General features: G+C 33.3%; 1 long non-coding RNA gene across 1 annotated transcript; it reads left to right on the top strand.

The window, feature by feature from the left end:
* Positions 1-235: 235 nt before the first annotated feature.
* Positions 236-13682, top strand: LOC144368202 (uncharacterized). Its single transcript, XR_013427976.1, has 3 exons — positions 236-504; positions 10685-10920; positions 13630-13682. It is a non-coding gene; the product is annotated as an uncharacterized LOC144368202 (long non-coding RNA).
* Positions 13683-23542: the final 9860 nt, after the last annotated feature.

The following is a 23542-nucleotide window of genomic DNA, read 5'->3' as shown; positions in this document are numbered from 1 at the left end:
AGTATGGCATGATGGATATCACACCAATATTGCTAGCTGCTAGACCCATCAAATGGAAAGCAGCCAGCTGGATAAATGGGTCTATATTGAGTCCATACCCTGACCATGGATTTTGACAATTGCCTTGGTAAGGTTATGCATAGTCATAAAATAATTAGCATTCCAAGCACCCTTAATATACTATATATTATATATACATGGATTTGTCTTTGTGCCAAATTATGCTTGTACCCACTATTCTCAAGCTTGTGTTGCACCACTCTTTGCCAGGCTAAAAATCAATGGTACTGATGGCATAAATATCACTAAGACAGAGATCCCTTATGCAGTAAATATATCCTGCTGGCTAACAAATTGTCTAACCCATGCTATGAAGGCTAAATACCTATTTATTCTCAGAGTGTCCCCAGCAGTCTGGCTTCCAGTGAACCTGTCTGGAGAGTGGAGAAGTCCATGGGACATGGAGATGAAGAATCTTCTAAATGACATACTACGCTGGACAAGGTAGGCAATTAGACTTATCATCACTGGGATTATTGCCCTGGTTGCCATCATTTCCGCCACAACCACTGCCACTGCTTCACAAACTCAGAGCATCTAGACTACTCAGACTATAAACAATTTGTCTACTACCATGGCAGAAGCCTATGCCATTCAAAATGACTAAATATATTGTCTCAAGCTGCTGTCTTAGTCATTCAGCAAGAACTAGACCTCTACCAGAAAAAACTAAATATTCTGTTTATGTTGCAAAGCCACACTTGTGACTCTAAATTTTAGAGTATTTGTGTCACCCAATATGCTGTATCTGAAAATGTAACCTTACACTTCTCCAATTTTTCTTAGTATATTAATGGTGTTTGGGATGCTAACTATTTTATGACTATGCATAACCTTACCAAGACAATTGTCAAAATCAATGGACAAAGGTGTTTATCTTGAAAACCTTTTTTTACTTCCATGAATTGACTGAACATGGGAAAAACCTAATAGCCGAATTAACTAATCCTTATAAAGCTATTACCCTGGCCCTACTGTTCATAATAGTGATAATATTTTCTCTTGTTGTGAGATGGTTATGTAACCATGTGAAGACAACAGCAATGCTGGCTGAAATCTTTGCAGCAGAGTAAGAGTGGGAAGATGTCGGGAAAAGTGCATGGATTACTGCATATGTGGCATGTGTTAACAGTGTCTGAGTGGCAGGCCACTCCCCTTGTGCTAGACATGTGAGCGACAGGCCACTCCCCTCCTGCTAGGCTTGGCTTGTGAGAGGCACAGCCCTGGGCCATATGTTGCAGTTCCTGTGTTTGCTCCATGGCCCACTTATTGATTGGTTGCTGCAAGGAAAGTTAGCAGACATTGCATTGGTGGCTGCCTGTAATCTTCTTAGCTATTGCCTGAGTATAAATACATGGTGACTGTGCAATAAAATGAGACCTGTTTTCTGTTTGGTCTCTGGAGATCTTGATTATTGACTCTGAAGCCACACTCTCCTCGACCCTGTTCTGTGGACCTCCTTGTTGGATGAGGCCACACATAACAAAGAGAGTTAAACATTATTTTCAAAATCACATACTAGTACATGGCTAGGATAAAACTTGCTTCTTGGTCTGTTATCAAAATAGAAAGAGCTACTTCTACTTGAAGCTATCTTGCTAAACTCTTGGTAGTCTCCCTAAATATTAGGCAGTCTTTGAAAACAGACCTAAACAGAGAGTGTGACATAGTAAAAACAATAATACAAAATAACAAAAAATTCAAAAAACAATTGCTGAGGGACCTGCCATTTTCCAGCATCGACTGTGGAAGCTTGAGGGCATGGAGAAGCCACTTCAAAGGTTTCAGAGAACAACATCTGCTTTATTGTACAGCAAAAAAATAGCTTTTATAGTGGATATGTGCCAATTTACATATAACAGTCATGATAGACCAGAGATGATACATAACATATCATCTTATGGGAATCCAGACACCAAGAGTCTAGAAATTGACATGTAGGCTGAACTTGCACCTACACCTACTCCTTGTCAAAGAGGCAATGAAATTGGGCTTGCCAATATTGTGACAGCATTTTATCCCAAAACATGGCATTCTATGTTAGGATTTCCCTGCTGAACAATGAGCAAGACCCCCAGGTAGGTCCAAGATCAGGGACTGAAACAGTTCCCAACTCTAAGTCTTAAACAACCTGAGTTGTTAAGACAATTTTTTGTTCAGCTTCAGGCATACAGTAAATAAGACTTTTGATAGCAAACAAGGTTAACAAGAGAAGTATACCTAATATGTCATATGTTAACAGACTGTAGGGATTAAACAGTGGAATTAACTTTTGTCATTGGTCAAGCAAGTGTGTAGCCCACCCTTAAAAGTAAGTGGAAACCATAGGCATCTTAATTTGAATAGAATTAGTTTTTACAATTTGGGCAGTCAGATTGAAGAGATTTTGTTGAAATTGATTGTCTCAAGTTCCATGAATATAATTTGACACAATGTATAATTTTATAGAGAATCATTTCAGGAGAATTGAGTCCAATAAATGTGCATAAAATACACATCACAAAGTAGTCATTAAGTTTGATGTAGAGCTTTGATTTTTTTATTTATATATGATAGCAGAAAGCATTATAATTTTTACTACACATATATAGCACAATTTTCCATATCTCTGGTTGTATACAAAGTATATTCACACCAATTTTTGTCTTCATACATGTGCTTTGGATATTAATGATCATCACATTCCACCATCATTTATAGTCCCATGTCCCCTCCATTATCCCCCAAAACCACTGCCCTATCTAGAGTCCAACTATTCCTCTCATGCTCCCTCTCCCTACCCCACTATGAATCAGCCTCCTTATTTCAAAGAAAACCTTCGGCATTTGGTTATTTTGGATTGAGTAACTTCACTTAGCATTATCTTCTTTCACTCCATCCATTTAACTGCAAATGCTGATTTTATTCTCTTTTATTGCTGAGTAAAATTTCATTGTATATATATGCCATTTTTTAATCCATTCATCTATTGAAGGACATCTAGGTTGGTTCCACAATTTAGCTATTGTGAATTGTGCTGCTATAAACATTGATGTGCCTGTGTCCCTGTAGTATGCTGTGTTTAAGTCTTTTGGGTATATATCCAGGAGAATATAGCTGGGTCAAATGGTAGATTCCTTCCCAATTTTTCAAGAAATCTCCATACTGCTTTCCATACTAACTTCTAGATTGGCTACACCAATTTTAAGTCACACTAGCAGTAAATAAGTGTACCTTTTCCCCCACATTCATGCCAACACTTAGTGTTGTTTGTCTTTATAATAGCTGCCATTCTTACTGGGTTGAGATGAAATATTAGAGTGGTTTTGATTTGCATTTCCCTAATTGCTAGTGATCATGAACATTTTTTATGTATTGATTGATTGATTGTACATAATCTGAGAAGTGTCTATCCAGGTCCTTCACCCCTTTATTGATTGTGTTATTTGATTTTTTTTGGTGTTTAGCTTTTTGAGTTCTTTATTTACCCTAGAGGAGAGTGTTATATCTGATATGAGAGGGGTTAAGACTTGCTCCCAAGATGTGGACTCTCTATTCACTTCACAGATTGTTTTTTTTTTGTTGAGAAGAATTTTTTTAATTTGAGTTCATTCCATGTATTGATTCTTGATTTTAATTCTTGTGCCACAGGAGTCTTATTAAGGAAGCTGAGGCCTGATTCCACATATGAAGATTAGGGCCTACTTTTTCTTCTATTAGTTGCAGGATCTCTGGTTTTATTCCTAAGTTCTTGATCAATTTTGAGTTGAGTTTTTTTGCATGGAGAGAGATAGGGGTTTAATTTTATTTTGTTGCATATGGATTTCCAGTTTTCCCAGCATCATTTGTTAAAAAGGCTGTCTTTAATCCAATGCATCTTTTTGGCACCTTTGTCTAATATAAGATAATTGTAATTTTGTGGGTTAGACTCTGTGTCCTCTATTCTGTACCACTGGTCTACCAGTCTGTTTTGGTGCCAATACCATGTTGTTTTTGTTACTATTGTTCTGTAGTATAGCTGAAGGTCTGGTATAATGATGCCACCTGCTTCACTTTCTCTGCTAAGGATTGATTTAGTTATTTTGGGTCCCTTATTTTTCCAGATGTATTTAATGATTGCTTTTTATATTTCTATGAGGAATACCATTGGAATTTTGACTGGAATTGCATTAAATATGTATATTGCTTTTGGAAGTATGGTCATTTTGATAATATTAATTCTGCCCATCAAAGAGCGAGATAGAACTTTCAATTTTCTAAGGTCTTCTTTTACTTCCTTCTGTAGGGTTCTGTAATTTTCATTACATAGATCTTTCACATTCTTTTAAGTTTATTCTCAAGTATTTTATGTTTATGAGCCTATTGTAAATGGGGTAGTTTTTTCTCATTTCAGATTTCTGAGGATTTATCACTGGCATAGAGACAAGCTTTTGATATAGGGGTGTTGATATATATATATACTACTTTGCTGAATTTATTTGCTAGTTCTAGAAATTTTCTGGTGCAACATTTAGGGTCTTCTAAGTATAGAATCATATCATCAGCAAATAGTGCCAATTGAATTTCGTTTTTCCTATTTGTATTCCTTCAATTTCTTTCCTTTGTCTGATTGCTCTGACCAGTGTTTTAAGAACTGTATTAAATAGAATTGCTGAAAAAGGGCACTCCTGGCTTGGCCCAGTTTTTAGACGGAATGCCTTCAATTTGTTTTCCATTTAGAATGACATTGGCCTGAGGCTTAGCATAGATAGTCTTTATAATTTGAGATATATTTCTGTTACTCCCAGTTTCTCTAGTGTTTTGAATGTAAAGGGGTACTGTATTTTGTTAAATGCTCTTTCTGCATCTATTGAGATGTTCATATAATTTTTATCTTAAAGCCTATTGATTGGGCTGGGGATGTGGCTCAAGCGGTAGTGCGCTCGCCTGGCATTCGTGCGCCCAGGTTCGATCCTCAGCACCACATACCAACAAAGATGTTGTGTCCAACGAGAACTAAAAAATAAATATTAAAAATTCTCTCTCTCTCTCTCTCTCTCTCTCTCTCTCTCTCTCTCTCTCCTCTCTCACTCTCTCTTTAAAAAAAAGCCTATTGATATAATGAATTACATTTATTGGTTGTATATGTTCAACCAACATTGCATATCTGGGATAAATCCCACTTAATCATGGTGCACAATCTTTTTGATATGTTTTTTATTTGATTTGCCAGAATTTTATTGAGAATTTTTGCATCTATGTTCATTAGAGATAATGGTTTTAAAGGTTTTTTTTTCTTTTTTAATGTATTTTGGCCTAGTTTTGAAATAAGGATGATATTGGCCTCATAAAATGAGTTTGAAAATTCTGCCTTTTTTTATTTCCTGAAATAAATTGAAGAGTATTGGTACTAGTTCTTCTTTTTTTTTTTTTTTAAACTTTTCATCTTTTTTTTTTTAAAGATAGAGTGAGAGAGAGGAGAGAGAGAGAGAGAGAATTTTTAATATTTATTTTTTAGTTTTCAGTGCACACAACATCTTTGTTGGTATGTGGTGCTGAGGATTGAACCCGGGCTGCACGCATGTCAGGCGAGCGCGCTACCGCTCGAGCCACATCCCCAGCCCGTACTAGTTCTTCTTTAAAGGTCTTTTAGAACTTGGCTGTGTATCCATTCAGTCCTGGGCTTTTCTTATTGGTAGACTTTTGATGACATCTGCTATTTTTTTCACTCAAAACTGATCTGTTTAAATTGTTTATATCATCCTGATTCAGTTTGGGCAAACTATATGACTCTAGAAATTTTTTGATGCCTTCAATATTTTCTATTTTATTGGAGTACAAGTTTTTAAAATAGTTTCTAATTATCTTCTGTATTTCCGTAGTGTCTGTTGTGATGTTTCTATTTTCATCATATATGTTAGTGATTTGGGTATTCTCTCTTCTTCTCTTTATTAGCATGACTAAGGGTCTTCCAATTTTATTTAGTTTTTTCAAAGAACCAACTTTTTGTTTTGTCAGTTTTTTCAATTATTTTTTTTGTTTCAATTTTATTGATTTCTCCTTTGATTTTAATTATTTTCTGCCTTCTGCTGCTTCTGATATTGATTTGCTCTTATTTTTCTAGGGCTTTGAGATGTAATGTTAAATCATTTAATTGTTGACTTTTTTATTTTAAGGAATAAACTCCATGCAATGAGTTTTCCTCTTAGAATTGCTTTCATAGTGCCCCAGAAATTCAGATATATTGCGTCTGTGTTCTAATTTACCTCTATTTTTTTTTAATTTTCTCTTTGATGTCTTTGGCAACCCATTGTCTATTTATTAGAATATTATTTAGACTCCAGGTGTTGGAATGGATTTTTTTATTTTATCATTGATTTCTAATTTCATTCCATTATGTTTTGATATAATGCAGGGTAGTATCTCTATTTTTTATATTTGCTAAGAGTTTTTTGTGGCATGGTATATGGTCTATTTTAGAGAAGGATCCATGTGCTGCTTAGAAGAAAGTATATTTTTTCATTGAAAGATAAATTATTCTATATGTGTCAATTAAGTCAAATAATTTATTATATTATTAAGTTCTATTATTTCTTTGCTCAGCTTCTGTTTGGAAGGTATGTCTAGTGAAGAAAGAGGTGTGTCAAAGTCACCCAAAATTATTGTGTTGTGGTCTATTTGACTCTTGAACTTGAGAAGAGTTTGTTTGATGAATGTAGAGGCTTCATTGTTTTGGGTATATATATATATATATATTTAAAATTGTTAAGTCTTGTTGGTGTATGGTTCCCTTGAGTAGAAGGTAGTGCCCTTCTTTATCCTTTTTGATTGATTTTAGTTTGAAGTCTACTTTATTTGATATAAAGATGGAAACTTCTGCTTGCTTCCACAGTCCATTTGAGTGGTACAATTTCCCCCCCCCCCACTCTTCACCTTCAGTCTGTGGATATCTTTTTCTATGAGATGAGTCTCTTGGAGGCAACAGATGGTTAGTCTTTTTTTTTCTTAATTCAATCTGCTAGTCTATGTCTTTTGATTGGTGAGTTTAGGCCATTAACAATCAGGATTATTATTGAGACATGATTTGTGTTCCCAGCCATTTTTTTTAATTTATGATATTTAATGTGGCTTGGTTTATCCTCTGATTTTCATCTTTGTTTTTATTTCCTTATCTTGGAATATTTTGCTGAGGATGTTCCATAGTTCAGGCTTTCTAACTGTAAATTCTTTTAACTTTTGTTTATCATGGAAGGTTTTTATTTCATCATCAAATCTAAAGCTTAGTTTTGCTGGCTATAAGATTCTTCATTGGAATTCATTGTATTTCAGAGCTTGGTATATGTTGATTTATAGTCTCCTGGTTTTGAGGGCTTGGGTTGAAAAACTGCTGAGATATCAATTGGTCTCTCCCTAATTGTGATCTGATTTCTCTCTTTTGTGACTTTAAAAATTATATTTTTATTTGGTATGCTGGGCATTTTTATTCTAATATGCCTTGGTGTAGATCAGCTATAATTTTGTATATTTGGTATCCTGGAATTCTCTCGTATTTAGTTTTCAAATTCATTCTTCATGATTGAAAAATTATCTGATATTATCTCATTGAAGAGATTGTGCATTTCTTTGATTTGAAACTCTGTGCCTTCCTCTATACCAATAACTCTTAAATTTGGTCTTTTGATGCTATCCAATTATTCTTGGATGTTCTGTTCATGATGTCTAATATTTTCAAAAATGACAATGAAGACAGAAATGTCATTATTCATTTTCAAATTTAAATACTACCTTTATTTAAAAAACTGGAAAATATTAATATAAAATATATTTATGATATGATATATTTAAAGGGTACAAATTAAAGTTAGAAATTGGAAAAAAATGAATTGCCTCACAAATGGAATAAAAAATGCCTGAAATATAAAAAAGGATGGAAAGAAGCTAAGGCAGGAGGATTCCAAGTTCAAAGGTAGCCTTAGCAACTTATCAAGGCCATAAGCGAATTAGTGAGAACCTATCTCAAAAAAAAATTGTAGGTCATATTGCATAGTTGTTAAATATTCCTAATATTATAACTGGTTACCAAAAGAAAGTAAATGAAAATTAAAATAAAATGTCAAAAACACAGACCTCAAAAAAAGGAAGGTAAGACCTATGCATGGTGGCACATGCCTGTACTCCCAGCAGCTTGGAACACTGAGGAGAGGAATAGTTCAAAGCCAGTCTCAGCAATTTAGCAATTTCCTAAGAAATTAAGTGAGAACTTGCCTCAGAGAAAAACATTAAAAAAGAGGTATTGAGTGATTCAGAGATGAAGTGTCTCTGAATTCAATTCCAGTACCAATAAAAAAATGGAAGCAAGTTCAATAGCCACTTCTTAAAGAGAAACATAAAGTTTAGATAAACATAAGATAGCTCAACAGCTTTAGAAAATAGAAAATGGCAAAATCAAACCATATCTGTGAGACAAATAGTATCAATAAACACATGGAGCAAATAAATTCCCATTAAATGAAGAGAGAATAAAAATTTTAATATCTTTGAAGAAACTGGCTATTAAAAATACATGATCATTTCCCAGCAGAAGCATATGCTTATAAAAATCATTGCAGTCTGAACCATGGTAACATAGAAGGAAATAAAAGCATTGGTTCACACAATTGAAATACAGAACATGAAGAAAAGACAATGTACATTGAGAAAGATAAGGATAAATTAGTGGGAAAAATAAAGACCAAAACCTATTTTTGTTATAATGTATGTAGTTAGAATAATATTGTGAATCATTACATAGTTCTATATAAATGTCACATATATATAATAGTTTACATGAATACATTTAAAAGCATGTAGTATTCGAGTAAATACAAAAAAGGACATTAAAAATTGACCATGCACATCATTTGTATACATGACATAACTCATCTCTAGCAAAATGTAAAATTCCCCCTAAACGCAAAATACTACTTCATTAAAATGTCAACATTTTTTACTTTTAATGGAAGAAGAGATCAGAGAAAAAACTTCTAAAATTTATTTAAAATATTATATATATAAAATTTGCTCTGCAATTCTCAATGAAAAGGGAAAAACATATTTTGCAATAATAAAAAGCAGGGAAATATAATTGAAAGGAAAATTTAAAAGTTAATATACATGTATATAAAAATTTATGTATTTTTAATACAAATTGAAAAGTCAACATAAGTCTAAACACCTCAAGAACCATACTATATGTGGACAGATGACACAGCCAAATCTAAAGGAAGACTGACTTGAAGGCAGAATTCACTGGTGTGGTTTATGTATACGATCTACAAGACCCAGGGGTGAAATCCAGTGTAAATAAATAAATAAAAATAAAAGGTATGACAGTGACATGGGGACACATTACCTTGTCAAGCCTATCTTACTGAGAGTGATGTTGGGAATATAAAAGAATAGGAGCTCCTGATTTTCTCACAATTCATAGATATATTTAATACACATATTATGCTTCAAGTCCCTCTTAGACAAAGTTAAAAAAAATAGTAGAAACCAGTGGTTTTTCATTTAGAGATTTATGTATATAAGTAGGAACATATCTACCACTCAATTATTTTAAAAAGCTAGGATAGACTTAGGCTTTAGTGCAGCCTTTGACAATATGCTATATAATTGAAACAGAAACACAAACATCCAGTGTCACCCTGAGATCAAGATTGGGACCGTATATATGACACCCTAACTAAATAGTTTTCTGTGCTTTCGATTATATTTTAGCTTGTGCTGAGAAAGAATTTACACATTCCTAAGTGCTAAGATCAAAAAAAAGAGTAATAATTATCTATGTTCACGCAAGGATATCATGGGCTTTAACTCCAGGGATCAGGAGAAAAAAGTTAAATCTCAAAGAACTTGGTATATGCCTTTAAGTGTATTCAGCACACAAAGAGCTTCCATCTGGGGCTTGCCCCTGTAAAAATTCCAGGACTGCCAATTATTTCCAGAATAAAAATCTTTCATCTCTGAGTTTCTTTTCTCTTGTTATATTACATTCAATAAAAGTAAGTATTTACCTCACATGTAACAAAATACCCTTCAAAAGAATAGGAAGAGGCTTATGCAGAAGTACCCAAAATAGGAAGCCATTTTAAATCTTCAGGCTATGGGAGTAAATCTTGCTGATCACATGCAAATCTCCCCTAGATTACAAACCAATGGTTTTCCATTGGTGTGCAAGATTCTCAGCTGCTAAAATCCCAAGTAGTAGTGCAGAGAAGGAGTTAAAAAGAACACATGTCTGTTTGTCCCCCAAAAAAGTTTGCAACACATACTGTCTGTGGCTACATGACAGACTGGACTCTACAATCTTCCATCAGGGATTTGATGCACAAGTCCAAGAGTAGACAATCGTATTTAAAGCAAAATTGTTAGAATAGATTTTATCACCATTTGTGGTGGTACATGCCAATAATGCCCACTGTTCAATAGGATTATGCAGGGCTGGGGATGTGGCTCAAGTGGTAGCATGCATGCGGCCTGGGTTCGATCCTCAGCACCACATGCAAAGATGTTGTGTCCGCCGAAAACTAAAATAAATAAATAAATAAATAAATAAATAAATATTAATGTTCTCTCTCTCTCTCTCTCTCTCTCTCTCTCTCTCTCTCTCTCTCTCTTTAAAAAGTAAAAAGAGAGGATTCAGAGTTCCAAGCTAGCCTCAGCAACAGACAGAAACTAAGCAACTGAGACCATGTCTCTAAAGAAAATACAAAACAAGCCTGGGGACATGGCTCAGCGTTGGAGTGTCCCTGAGTCTAATCCACAATAGCCTTCCCCCGAAAAGAGAGACAACACCTTTTGTCAAAACAAAGATTCAAGAAGTTGTGGATATAGAAAAAAGAAGACCCTTGTACACTGTTGGTAAGAATGCAAGTTTAGGAAATGCAGTTTTTAAAATAGTGTAAACTCTAAACCATTTAAAACAAAAGTAACATATAACATGATTAAATTGATTCTAGGTATAATTTCAAGGAGTTAGAATGAGGAAGTTAAAGAAATAACTGCATGCCCATTTTTATGAAGCAGTATTGTCAGTAGTTAAGAAAAGAAAAGAAATAAAGTGTCTTTAAATGAAGGATGTACCAGGAGATTTCTTTCAACTGCAGGGTGTCTAACTACTCCCCTGATAATCTTCACATCATATTTAAGACTTCTTTCTCTTGGCAAGAGAGGACACAGAGACTCAGATGAGCCAGTCTCTCAAAGTAAATAGACATAGAGCTGTGGATACCTCAGTAACTCCTGAGCCAAGAGAAGGCATGACAGTGACATAAGTCACATTATTTTATCATGTCTAGAGTGCGTAATTCCCAATCAAAGACTTTCCAATAAGGTATCTGTATCTAAGGAAGAAAAACAGGAGCCAGGAATGAGCATTGTTTTACAAAGAGTCAAGTGAATCTTCTCTTTTTTTTCTCTCATATTCAATACCAACTGAAAGACAAAAAATCTCATAAAGAGTGCATCTAATGTAGGAGAAAAATAATTACAAAATAGTGCATCTATTTAAAATATGCTATGATGAGGAACAGTTTATTATATTGTGAAGTAATAAAATTGGCAATTAGAATGTGAACAAAAAAATGAAAATATAGGATATAGTCTGAGACCAGAACAAAAACTAAAGATAGGTTTCAGCATTCTGAATTTGAGGTCCTGCTTCTCACCTACATACCAGCAACACTTTGTGAAGAGAAAAAAGAATCACACTTTTATTTGAAATTCTCTTCTGATAATCACAGCATTCATTACTACATAATCTGAGAAGATTCCAATATGCCAGGACAAAGCTGTCCACATGGGCTTTGGGCCATGATTGAAGATACCATAAATGGAGAGAACAGAATTTCCAAAATTGTAGCTGCTGATATATTTTCCACTTGATTGGCCAAAGGAGAATTAGAAATAAACTGCTCCACAAAAGGATTCATTTTTGCAGACACTGGAGACTATGCTGGGTAGTTCCCATCTACAAAAACCAGTTCTAGCCATAGCAATTGCTGTTTGAAATTTCTTCAAATTTGTCTCCAATTCCAATCTGCAGATGCAGTCTCAAAAATCTGCACAGCCACTATTCTCTGTTTTTTTTTTTATGGTGCCTTTCATTCTCCTAATAGGTTTTTTTTTTTTTATCACCTGAGTGGCAGCAGAATTTCCTGAGCATTAATGAGGAAGCCTAGCAATAGATCCCCAAAATTGGCAATCTTCATAGATGAAAACTGGATCCTACAATGGAAGCCACAGCTTTCATACTTGTTATATATTGGATTTAACAGTTCTCATCCAAGAGCCCCTGGTTGGAAAAGACCTGCCCTCTGGGTCTGAACCCACTCAGTGTACTGTCCAAGTGACAGTAGATGACATCAACACCATAAATGAATGAAGCCACATTTAATCAGGATTGGCAGGTTCTTGGGTGCATTTACTTTTCTTTTAAGGTGATTACATTTGAGTACAAATAGCAGCTTCAGCTTTTATAAAGGCAAAATTTTCCTAAAGTGGTGAAATTTAGCATGATAGGTGGATATTGAAATTTATCCTTATAAATAGGGAGAAATTATTATATGTATTATATGCATACATATTGTTAATTATTGAAAACAATATAATGGGCAGTATTTTTTTCATTTAATTTTTCTGATTTATTTTCTGAGAAGACAATCCAATATAAGTAAAATATCAGGCAAAGGTGAAGTTTTGACTTTTCTAGTATTTATACTAAAAGAAAAAAAATAAGACACAGTTTAAATTCATTAGAATCACAAAATTGAAGATTATATCAAGAATACTATTATTACATGACAAACATCAAACTTCTAATGTTGAATATGTACATATTTAGAATACATCCTCACAACTATATTTGAAGCCTCCAGCACATCTTAATTCACAGTGGTCACATTCCATTTTGTGAGTTATGGCTCTTCTGACCTTGGGGAGTCAAAGACTCTGGATCACTGCATTCCATACAAGAGGTGTAATCAATGTTTTTCTATATAACTAAACAGCAGGAGTGGCAGTGCCCTCAGGAAGAGCAGAGAGAACACAGAAAACATAGTCTAAAAGGAGATGATTGTTTACCACCTGATGCTGAACACAAATTTATTTCTATTTCAGATTTCAGACAGCATAGAAGAGAAAAGACAGTCAAAATAGTTGGAGGTTACATGCCAATATATCTCTCCACAGCCTTGATTCTAGAACTTAAATGCATTAAAGACAAAGATCTTATTTTGCAACTTATCCCTTGACCTAATGCCTAAGCTGTAATGTCTGTTTTCTTGTTTGGTATAAGGTACTATGAAAGGTTTAGAACCAATCTGATGTATACAAGCTGCATACCATTTCAATGAAGGTCCAGAATTAAGTTACAAAAAAAGAAAATCAGTTGCAAATAAGGCAACTGCTGTTTTTCAGGGAATTTTCTCACAACATGTTACAGAAATCTGGTTTCCACTTATAATTGGTGTATGAGTCACTGTGCAACTTATTAGATCATGATTGGTCTGGTTTATCTATTCATGAAGGCTTATCTGTGTGTTTTTTCTTTTTTTTGGGGGGGGGGAACAGTTACCTGATGACTGCTGAACTTCAGAAGGTGAGCTATCCTCATCACAGAGCACCTTGATTCACCTGTTCCTCTAGTGTGGGCTTCTTATTTTGGACATAGTAGTGTTTGAAAAGCAAAAGCAAAAAAATCAAGGTCTTTGTACTGTAGTTAGCAGAGTAAGCACCTTAATAGTTGCAGTTCCTATATCCCATAGAAAATAAAGAAATGTGAGAAATTGTTGCATATACCTGTAATACCAATGGCTCAGGAAACTGAGGAAGGATAAATTGTGAGATAAAAACAAGACTCAGCAATGGCAAGGCTCTAAGCAACTTAGACCTTTCTACAATAAAATACACAATAGGACTGGGAATGTGGCTCAGTAGTCAAGTACGCCTGAGTTCAATCTCTGGTACCCCTTCACCCCTCCCCCACACAAAAAGGAAAGAAAGAAGTATCAGATCCTAGAACTTGGAAAAAAATTCTGTGTTTTCACAGGTAAAGATGAAAATTACTGTATGTATGTAGCTTATAAATACAAAAAAAAGTAATTTTTAACATCTTGAAACTCAATATTATTCTACTTTTATACATAAATTTTATATAATGGTTTGAATGAAAGAAAAATGTTAAAGCCCACAGCAATTGAGCAGATCAGGTAGAATTCAGAATCAAGTCTGCATGACTCAAGTTCCAAAGAGCTCCACTGGAACACAGACTGCATGCCAAGTTTTCATACTATCTTAGTTTTGGGATAGAGATATTCCAAAACAACAGGATCTGTTTCTATATTGTGCATACCTCCAGTGGGAATAATATCCAAAAGTGTATGATTCTAAAGCTTCTAGAAAAAACTTATAAAAAAAATCAATAATGTTTCATATCTAGAATAGAAATCAATAATCAACAATACATTTTAAATTTCTTTCCATATGAGAAATATGAAAATGCTACAATGCATTCCACAAGAATAATGATAAAATATTCTATGAAACATTAGAAAAAGAAGACTGCATGTGTTTCTCAATACTGCTAAAAATGGAAAAATTTAAAACCCACAAAAGTGTAGGAGAGCACAGCACATTTAAATAAGATACCAAAGAATGCAATAGAACTCCCTGATAAAATAATTATCTAGACATATCTATAAAAGAACATGAAGATACATGAAACTTGTGTCAATACAAAAGGATTTCTAATAGATTCAAGTGGAAAGTACATTCCATGATTATGGTATATATACATTGATAGAAATATAATTGCAAGAAATTACTCTAAATATTTAATGGAGATAAACACAAATATAAGTTATAATAAAAATGACAAATAAATGAAAAGCAACTAATTATTTAAATAAATCAATACTAAAAAATGATGTAATTAAACACACCCTCATCTCAAGAATTGTCAGTAATTTAGAGATGAACATTCACTTCCAGCTTTCAACTTTACTGAGAATTAATGCCTTTAATGATAAGTGAGAATAATTTCCAATTACTTTTATAAACAATATATTCACTCTTACAAATATAAACTTGATTTTCCTGCTGATTAGTGTGCTCAGTCACACACAGTTCTCAGTTCCATGGGCACCTTAGCCTCCTAACTCCTACTTTTCCTCTAGTTCTGTGTTGGCAGTCTCTTTTACCTATGCTAGTGCATAAGTCTTGAGTCTGACTATCTCTTTACATAGCTAGTGCAGCAGTCCTGGGTCTGAGTCTAGTGCAGAAAGAAACAGGATTGTATAAGAATAAAAAGAAAACTACATTTTTATCTCATATACATTTTCCAACAGAAGAAACTACTCAAAGGAACACTCAGATGTGTGAAAAGGGAGTTGCATAGTAGTTAGTAAAACACAAAATGAAACCTGAAAAATAAGATCCTGCGCACCAAGATCCCATATTATTTACACATTGGTTATATGAGCAATGTACAAAGATCAATTTTAGACAATTTATTATTTATCTGTAATCCCATCAATCGGGGAGGCTAAGGTCAGAGGATTACTAGTCAAAGCCAGGTAAGCAACTTCATTTTAATTCCAATTGTGCTTTCTTAAAATCTGATATCTCTACAGGTGTAGTAGCATGCTATTGAAATACCAGCAACACTGGAGGCTCAGGTGGGAAGATTAAAAGTTCAAATTCAAATTCAGCAAGTTAGTGAGGCTCTAAGCAATTTAGTGGAAACTCTTTCAAAACTAAAAGGGCTCAGGCAATGGCTCATTTGTAAAGTGCCAATAGGGTAAGTCACTGTGAAACATTTAATACCTGCAATTTAGTAAAAATATTAACTAATCAATTATGTAGGTATCTTTTAAATTAAGAAATCAGAACTCAGTTCTGATCTGAAAATGATCCACATCTTCTTTAGTTTCATTTTTACTTCCTATATAGAAGTGAAAACTTAAATTTGCAAATCTCAGGTGCATGATATATGTTGTAACTAACCATAGAATTGTAAGCCCCTGAGAGCAGGACATATACATTTTTTTAGTTCATTATCCAGTTCCATAAAACCTAATTATAATAACACAAGGTCAATAAAAAGTGAATGTTAATTTAGCAGTAAAACAAAATATTTGAATTGTGTATCTGGCTTCAGGCATTTATATATATTTATATTTCATCTATATTTACATTTTATCTATATTATTATAAATATGTATATGTATATATATGTATATGTATGTATATATATTAACTCTAATATTTTTTAAAAATTATTTATATGCAGTGCTCGGAATCACTCAGCATCTAACATAGGCACAGCAAGCACAGAACCATTGAAGTACAACAATACCGCCTAAGGTATTTTTTTGTACTAGGGATTGAATTCAGGGGCAGTCAACCACTAAGTCACATTCCCAGCAGTATTTTGTATTTTATTTAGAGACAGTTTCTCACTGAGTTGTTTAGCACCTCACTTTTGCTGAGGCTATCTTTCAACTTGTGATCTTCTTGTCCCCCCTCCAAGCCCTGGGATTACAGGAATGTACCATTATACCTGACCAGTTATGTTTTTAATCAGATATGAACTGCTACATTTAGTAGTCAATAAATTATATAAAGTATACCTTGATCTTCTACACAAAAACACAAATTAATACTTCAATGTCTAAAAACAGAAGGGACAAACCTCATGGAATAAATAAATTAGAGGTAACACAAGTAGTGAACAAATTTAAGAAGAAAATACACCAGATATGGTGGTGTGTATCTATAATTTTAGTAAGTACAATAGTGAGGCCACCCAAATAAGTATAAGACCCTGGTCATGATGATACATGCCTGTAACTCCTGCAGCTTGGAGGCTAAGGCAGAATGTTCTCAAATTTAAAGGCACACTCAGCAAATTTGCAAGCCTTACGAATCTTTCTGAGACCTTGTCTCAGAAGTTATAATAAGAAATATTAACCTGGGCCTGATGGTGCCTGCCTGTAATCCCAGTTACTCTAAATATTAAAGAAAGAGGATTCCAGGTTCAAAGGAAGCCTTAGAAATTTAGAAAACTATATAAATATTATAAGTCCCTATCTCAAAATGAAACATAAAAAGATTTAAGAATGTGGCTTAGTGGTTATGCAACACTGGTTTAAGTGTCTAGAATATTGTTGTTTTTGTTATAATAATAATAATAACAACAACAACAACAACCACAACCAAACTAACAAAAAATGGGCTCAGGATGTGACTTGGTGGTTAAGTGCCCTAGGATTTAATCTCTGGTACAATAATTTTTTTTAAAGTACATGACCAATTGGGCAACTTGGCCAGATATGAAATTGCTCAGGGACACAGCACTCCTAGGTTTGATCCTCAGTAAAAGATGAACAAGAATAATAAAATAAACTCATATCATAATGGAGATAAAGACATACAACCATGGAGACTCCTTAGTAAAAGTATCTAGTATAGGGATACAGCAATTAATTTACTACAGTAATTTCCAAAATAGAACTTAAAAGAATAAATTAATTAGTATCTGAGTTAAGTTAGTAGATATAAAGAATTTACAAAAAAGAGTTTGCTCCTATACATCTAACAAGAAAGAAAAAAAAGCTGGATTAACTAAAAATGAATGATTTTTTAACTGAAATGGATTAACTAAAAATGAATGGATTAACTGAAAATGAATTATTTTTTTTCTCAGCCATACAGAGTGTATTATGAGCTGTGATTCCAATGAACTCATTGTACTAACACATTAACTACTAAGAAGAATTAAACTGAAACAATTCACAACAGACTATAAAGAAGTCATTATAGGCTTTTTAGATATTATTGTGACCTGGTCTGCTTATAATAAAGTGACAAATTTGAGTGCAAACACTGAAAAGTATTTCTTGAACTAACTACATTGGGATCATAGAAAAATGGAAAAAATATGAGCTCATTTATTTTTAGTTACAACATAGCTACAAAATTTTTAAATGTTGGGCTGGGGTTGTGGCTCAAGTGGTGGCATGCATGCAGCCAGGGTTTAATCCTCAGCACCACATACAAACAAAGATGTTGTGTCCACCGAAAACTAAAAAATAAATATTAAAAAATTCTCTCTCTTTCTTTCTCTCTCTCTCTCTCTCTCTTTAAAAATTTTTAAATGTTATAAAACACCATCAAGAATATTAAACTAACCTAATGATATATCATATATTTAATTTAGTAATTAATACTGAAAAAATCATAGAGAAACATACCACAAAACTTTTGCTACTACATCAATAGGTACCTACTCAGTGGAAATATATCTTATCTAAATGCAATTTAGTTGCATGTGCAACTTTTCCATAACATAAATATTAAAAAATTTAAGATCTACCTTTACGTGGTGGCACATGCCTGCAATGTCAGCAGATGGGGGTGGTGAGGGAGGAGGATCAAAAGTTCACAGCCAGCCTCAGCAAAAGCAAGGTGCTAAGAAAATTTGTGAGGCCCTGTATCTAAATAAAATAAAAAGAAAAAAGCTGGGGATGTGACTGAGTGTTTAAAGTGCCCCCAAGTTTCCAGTTCCTCCCAGGAAAAAATAAATAAATAAATAAAATGCAAAATAGGGCTGGAGATGTGACACAGTGGTCGAGTACCCCTTAGTAAGAATATCAATTTTAACCTTAAAAGCTGTTGAGGTAGCATAAATTATTAATTTTTTTATACTTAAAATTCTATATTTTTCTTTAGATTTTACCTCTCATTGTGAAATGTATAAAGAAAATGGCAACTAAAAGTATAATTTCAATTTCTTTCAACACTACTAAGAAACAAGTACATATAAACTTGCGTGATACTGGCTCCACCTAAAAGCCTAGTTACTGGTGTAGAAGACAATCTCTTATGTGGGAACCCAGCACAGTGTGTGTGTATGTGTGTGTGTGTGTGTGTATGTGTGTGTGTGTGTGTATGCGTGTGTCTATTTTAATGTATTTTGCTTCTTGAACCTTGAAATTCAGGTTTAGAGCACAGATTTTTTTTTCAAATCTAAAAGCACTCCATCAGTTTACCTGTAAAAATAGCTATATTGTTGGTGGCTAAATTTTACAAGAAAAAAAAGTGTCACATTTCCATGATCCTTCTGAGAATTGAGTAACATAAAATGCAGTCTCTTAGTGAATACTCAACCAGGGGTTGTGTGTGTAACTAAATATTAGAGTACTTGTCTAACTCACATGAGGCCCTAGTTTCAATTCTTGAGACCATATAAAAAATCATAAGAAAACATACAAAAAAGATCAGACTTTTCACATGGTCCCTATCACAGTCCCAAACCCTTTGTTGACTTTCACTTCTTTTTTATTACCTCTTTACTCAATTTCTCACATTTGCATTGGTGTTTATTTTAAAAATATCCTCATGAAACAAATTTTTACCTTATGGCAATTATGATGATTACAAAACCAAACTAAGAATGCAAAAAAAAAAAACACAGAAATTCCCAAGGTTCCTTACTTGATGAAGTCACAAGTAAAAGACTTTTGTAATTCTAGTGGCTAGGGATAATGCGATAGAAGATTGCAAGTTCAAAGCCAGCCTCATCAATAATAAGGGACCAAGAAACTCAGATAGACTCTATCCCTAAATAAATTACAAAATAGAGCTGTAATTAAGTTGTCAAGTGCCTCTGAGTTCAATCTCCAGTACCCTTAATAAAGTCAAAGGTTTTGATGTAAAACAAAGAAGGCACAAATATCTAAAAGCTAGAAAAGTAGATGGAACTCTATTCTTGTCCAAATCATATTCATTCAATATAAAAGATGACAGAAAAAAGCAGTAAACAAAATGCTTATGTTTCCAAGTGACAAAGTGTTGAACCAACCTAGATGCCATTCTATAGAGAAATAGATAAAGACTTTCACACACACACACACACACACACACACACTGGAATATTACTGAGCATGAAAAGAGAATAAAATTATGACATTTGCAGATAAATGGATGGAGTTGGAGAATATCATGGTAAGTAAAGCAAATCAATTTCTCTCCCCCCAAAAAGACAAATTTATTCTCGGATAAGTGGATGCTAATTTATAACTTGGAGAAGCATGAGACCAGTGGAGGAATTTTGGATTGGTCCAAAGGGACAGAGAGAAAGGGAGTGGCGATGAGGAAAGGAAAGATGGTGAAATGAGACCAACATCATTTACCCTTTTATGATTTCATAAAAGATGTGACCCTACTTTGTGTACAACCAGAGAAGTAAAACTGTGAGCTCTATGTGTGTACAACGAATTAAAGAATATTCTACTCTCCTGAATAATCGATTAGAATAAAAAATAAATTTAATAAATTGCAGAAGTTTCAAATGAATATGAAAAAAATTTGAAAAGGTATCAGTGAATCTCCAAAATGTAAAATAAGAGGGATCAAGAAATTAATAACAGTAGTAAATCTCCTTATGTGAATATCAGGTTCTTAGTTTAACAAAATAAAATGTTTCCTCATTACTTTCATAAAGTTACAATTATAAGAATCACTAAGGCAAAAGTTTCCAGAAGTAACTGAAATGAAAGAAAACATCTTAGTGGCTAGAATAAATGGTATAGTTTCTTAGGGAACAAAACCTAGTTCACATCACAAAAAAGCTTGTAGTAAGAAAAGAATCACAACTACACATACATATATATTAAAACTTAAAATCTGCCTGATCAAGCTATTGCTAAAACTCAGAAAAGTCAGTGAAGCTTCAATCTTGGTTTTTAGCAGCTTTGGTCAATGTTTTGATAAATATTAATGCTGATCACATGATTATCATGATGAAAATTTGATCACATTGAAGACCTAATTTGAAATAATCTCTGATTTCCTTCTGTATCGTGGGTGTGAATAGTGTAAAATATAGTAAATTGCCAATACCTTGAGTGAGATTTTAACACTTCCAGAGCCTTGCCCCAACACAGCTAACCACAGTAATAACTCAACAAATACAAGTTGCTACTAAAATAAATGTGTTTGTGCACTGAGGTTTTAAACTTTAAAATATTTTGTTCAACGTACTATTTTCTGAAGTTCCAAGGTTTAGATGCAAAGGTGACTAAGCATGTACAAATATTCACAACTCGAAAATAAATTAATTTATATATGTTTCTAGAACTATTATGGACTATAGTTTCCAACAATAATTCACAAAAGGGGTTAAAAAATCCCTGTTTATTCCCAAGAAATCTTGTGTTTTTTTTGTTTTATTTTTTAAATACATGAGAATGGGATGTATCACAATTTTTATTACACATATAGAATAATTTTTCATACCTCTGTTTGTATATAAAGTATTTCACATCAATTTCTGTCTTCATACACGTACTTTAGATAATAATGTCTATCTCATTTTACCATCCTTGCTAATCTTTATACAATACTCCTAAACTGGCTACTTCACATAAACTTGCCTCAGGGATTTAATGCATTAATCAAATAGATTTTATGCATCCTATGTAGTGCTGTTGGAAAGGCTATTATAAAAATCTAAAATTGTCATATATGGTAGCATATGCCTGATATTCTAGAAACTATGGAAAATGATGCAGGAGAATTGTTAGTTCAAAGACAGCCTCATTCACATAACAAGGCTCCAATAAACTTAGTGAAAGCCTGTCTCAAAATATAACATAAAAAGGAATGTGGATGTATCTGAGTGGTATGCACTTTTTGGTTCACTACTCAGCACCAAACCAAACAAAACCAAGGAAATATCTCATAATTAATAGGGATTCCAGAGTACATAAATCTGTAAAAATTTTGGTAGCAATATAATTTTTAAACTGAGAGAGAGTGAGAGAGATAATTTTTTAATATTTATTTACTTAGTTAGTTTATTTCAGTGGACACAACACCTTTATTTTATTTTTATGTGGTGCTGAGGACTGAACCCAGCACCCTGTGCATGCCAGGCGAGCACGCTACAACTTGAGCCATATCCCCAGCCCCAAAAATATAAATTTAATAAAGATATTTATAAAAGTGTTAAGGTTCTTTAAAATCCCAAAATAAAAGTTTCACATAATCCACTAGTAATAATTTGAGGTAGCAGTGCAAGATTGTATGTGACTATACTCCCAGTGGCTTAGGAGGATGAGAGGGAGAAAACTAGGGGTTTATTCTTAAGTTAAAGACCAGCCTCAAGAACTTGGCAAGGTCCTAAGAAACTCAGTAAAACCCCATCTCAAAAATAAACAAATTAATAAAAGTGTTGGAGACTTGGTTTGTAGCACATTGGTAAAGTTACCATGGGTTAATTTCCAGTATCCAAATAAATAAAAGATGTAAATAATAATTCTTATAGATGCAGAAGAGAGACTTAAGCTCCAACAGTTTTACTCAATCCAGAGAACTGTGTTCTATATGGTACATTGAAGATATTTTCTTCTAACAATGTTTTCTTCTTTAATATATATCCTCCTAAAATTAGTCATTTTTAATAGGTAATAATGATTAATTTTAGTTTTCTATTTGTTCTAAGTTTAATAAGTTCTAGTGATACAACTTACATATTGAATGTCATCTAGAGATTTTAAATATTACTTATTTGTATACATATTATAAAAGACATGAGTTTTAACTTGATATTTTATAAACTTTTATTTTATTTTATTTTCATGTGATGCAGGTAATAGCCTAAAGAGTTGCACCTTTTAAGGAAAGACACCTTTAAGTTCTGTCTCTGCAGGACTATAATATTATTGTCTAGAGAAATATGACAAAAATCTCCCTGCAAAACACATAACTGTGGCTATCCCAGTGTAACAGGTAAGCTGTATCTTAATTTTACTTCTTCTTTGGTGGACAACAGCAATCCTGGGAGAGCTGGTCTCCAAACTTTTTTCTGGACATATTTGGAAAGGCATCTCAGTTGGAATCATGTTCAAACAAAATTGCTGTTACTCTGATCATAAGATCAAATTAGTCCAGTCCAATTAAACAATTTACAATACCTCAACTTTGGGGTTAAAATCTATTTAAAACAGGTGTTAAAAATGTACCAGGGGCTGGTGTGTTGGCATAGGCATATCAAATGTAAAAACTGCCACTAATGAGAGTTTTAATTATGAATAATTTTAAGTTGACTTTTTAACTTTCATAATAGGTTTGGCACTATGCAAAAACTTTAAAACATAGAAAAGTTTTGAACAAACCTAAAACAAAAGGTTCTGATTTTTCTGGATTTTGTTCTAGCAAGGGTTGCAGAAACACTACAAATTTTGTTTCATTGATTTTTTTTTTGCATTCATTTCCTATCTTCAATTTTGTGGCATTCTACTCATAGTTTTAACATTTTCCCTCCCTTTTTCTTGATTTAGGTAAATTTTTCTCCTGATTTTATGGTATGTTCTATCCTGAGTTAGCAAGTCAATTTTATCCATGTTTTAGAAACACAAATTGCTATAAATTGTTCTGGTCATGGTTTTAATAGAAGTACCTTCCTCTTAGGCATAGTCAA

The sequence above is a fragment of the Ictidomys tridecemlineatus genome, chromosome 11, assembly GCF_052094955.1.
Source record: "Ictidomys tridecemlineatus isolate mIctTri1 chromosome 11, mIctTri1.hap1, whole genome shotgun sequence".
NCBI classification, from domain to species: Eukaryota; Metazoa; Chordata; class Mammalia; order Rodentia; family Sciuridae; genus Ictidomys; species Ictidomys tridecemlineatus.
The sequence above is the reverse complement of the archived record's forward strand: the minus strand, read 5'-3'. Positions and strand labels throughout refer to the sequence as shown.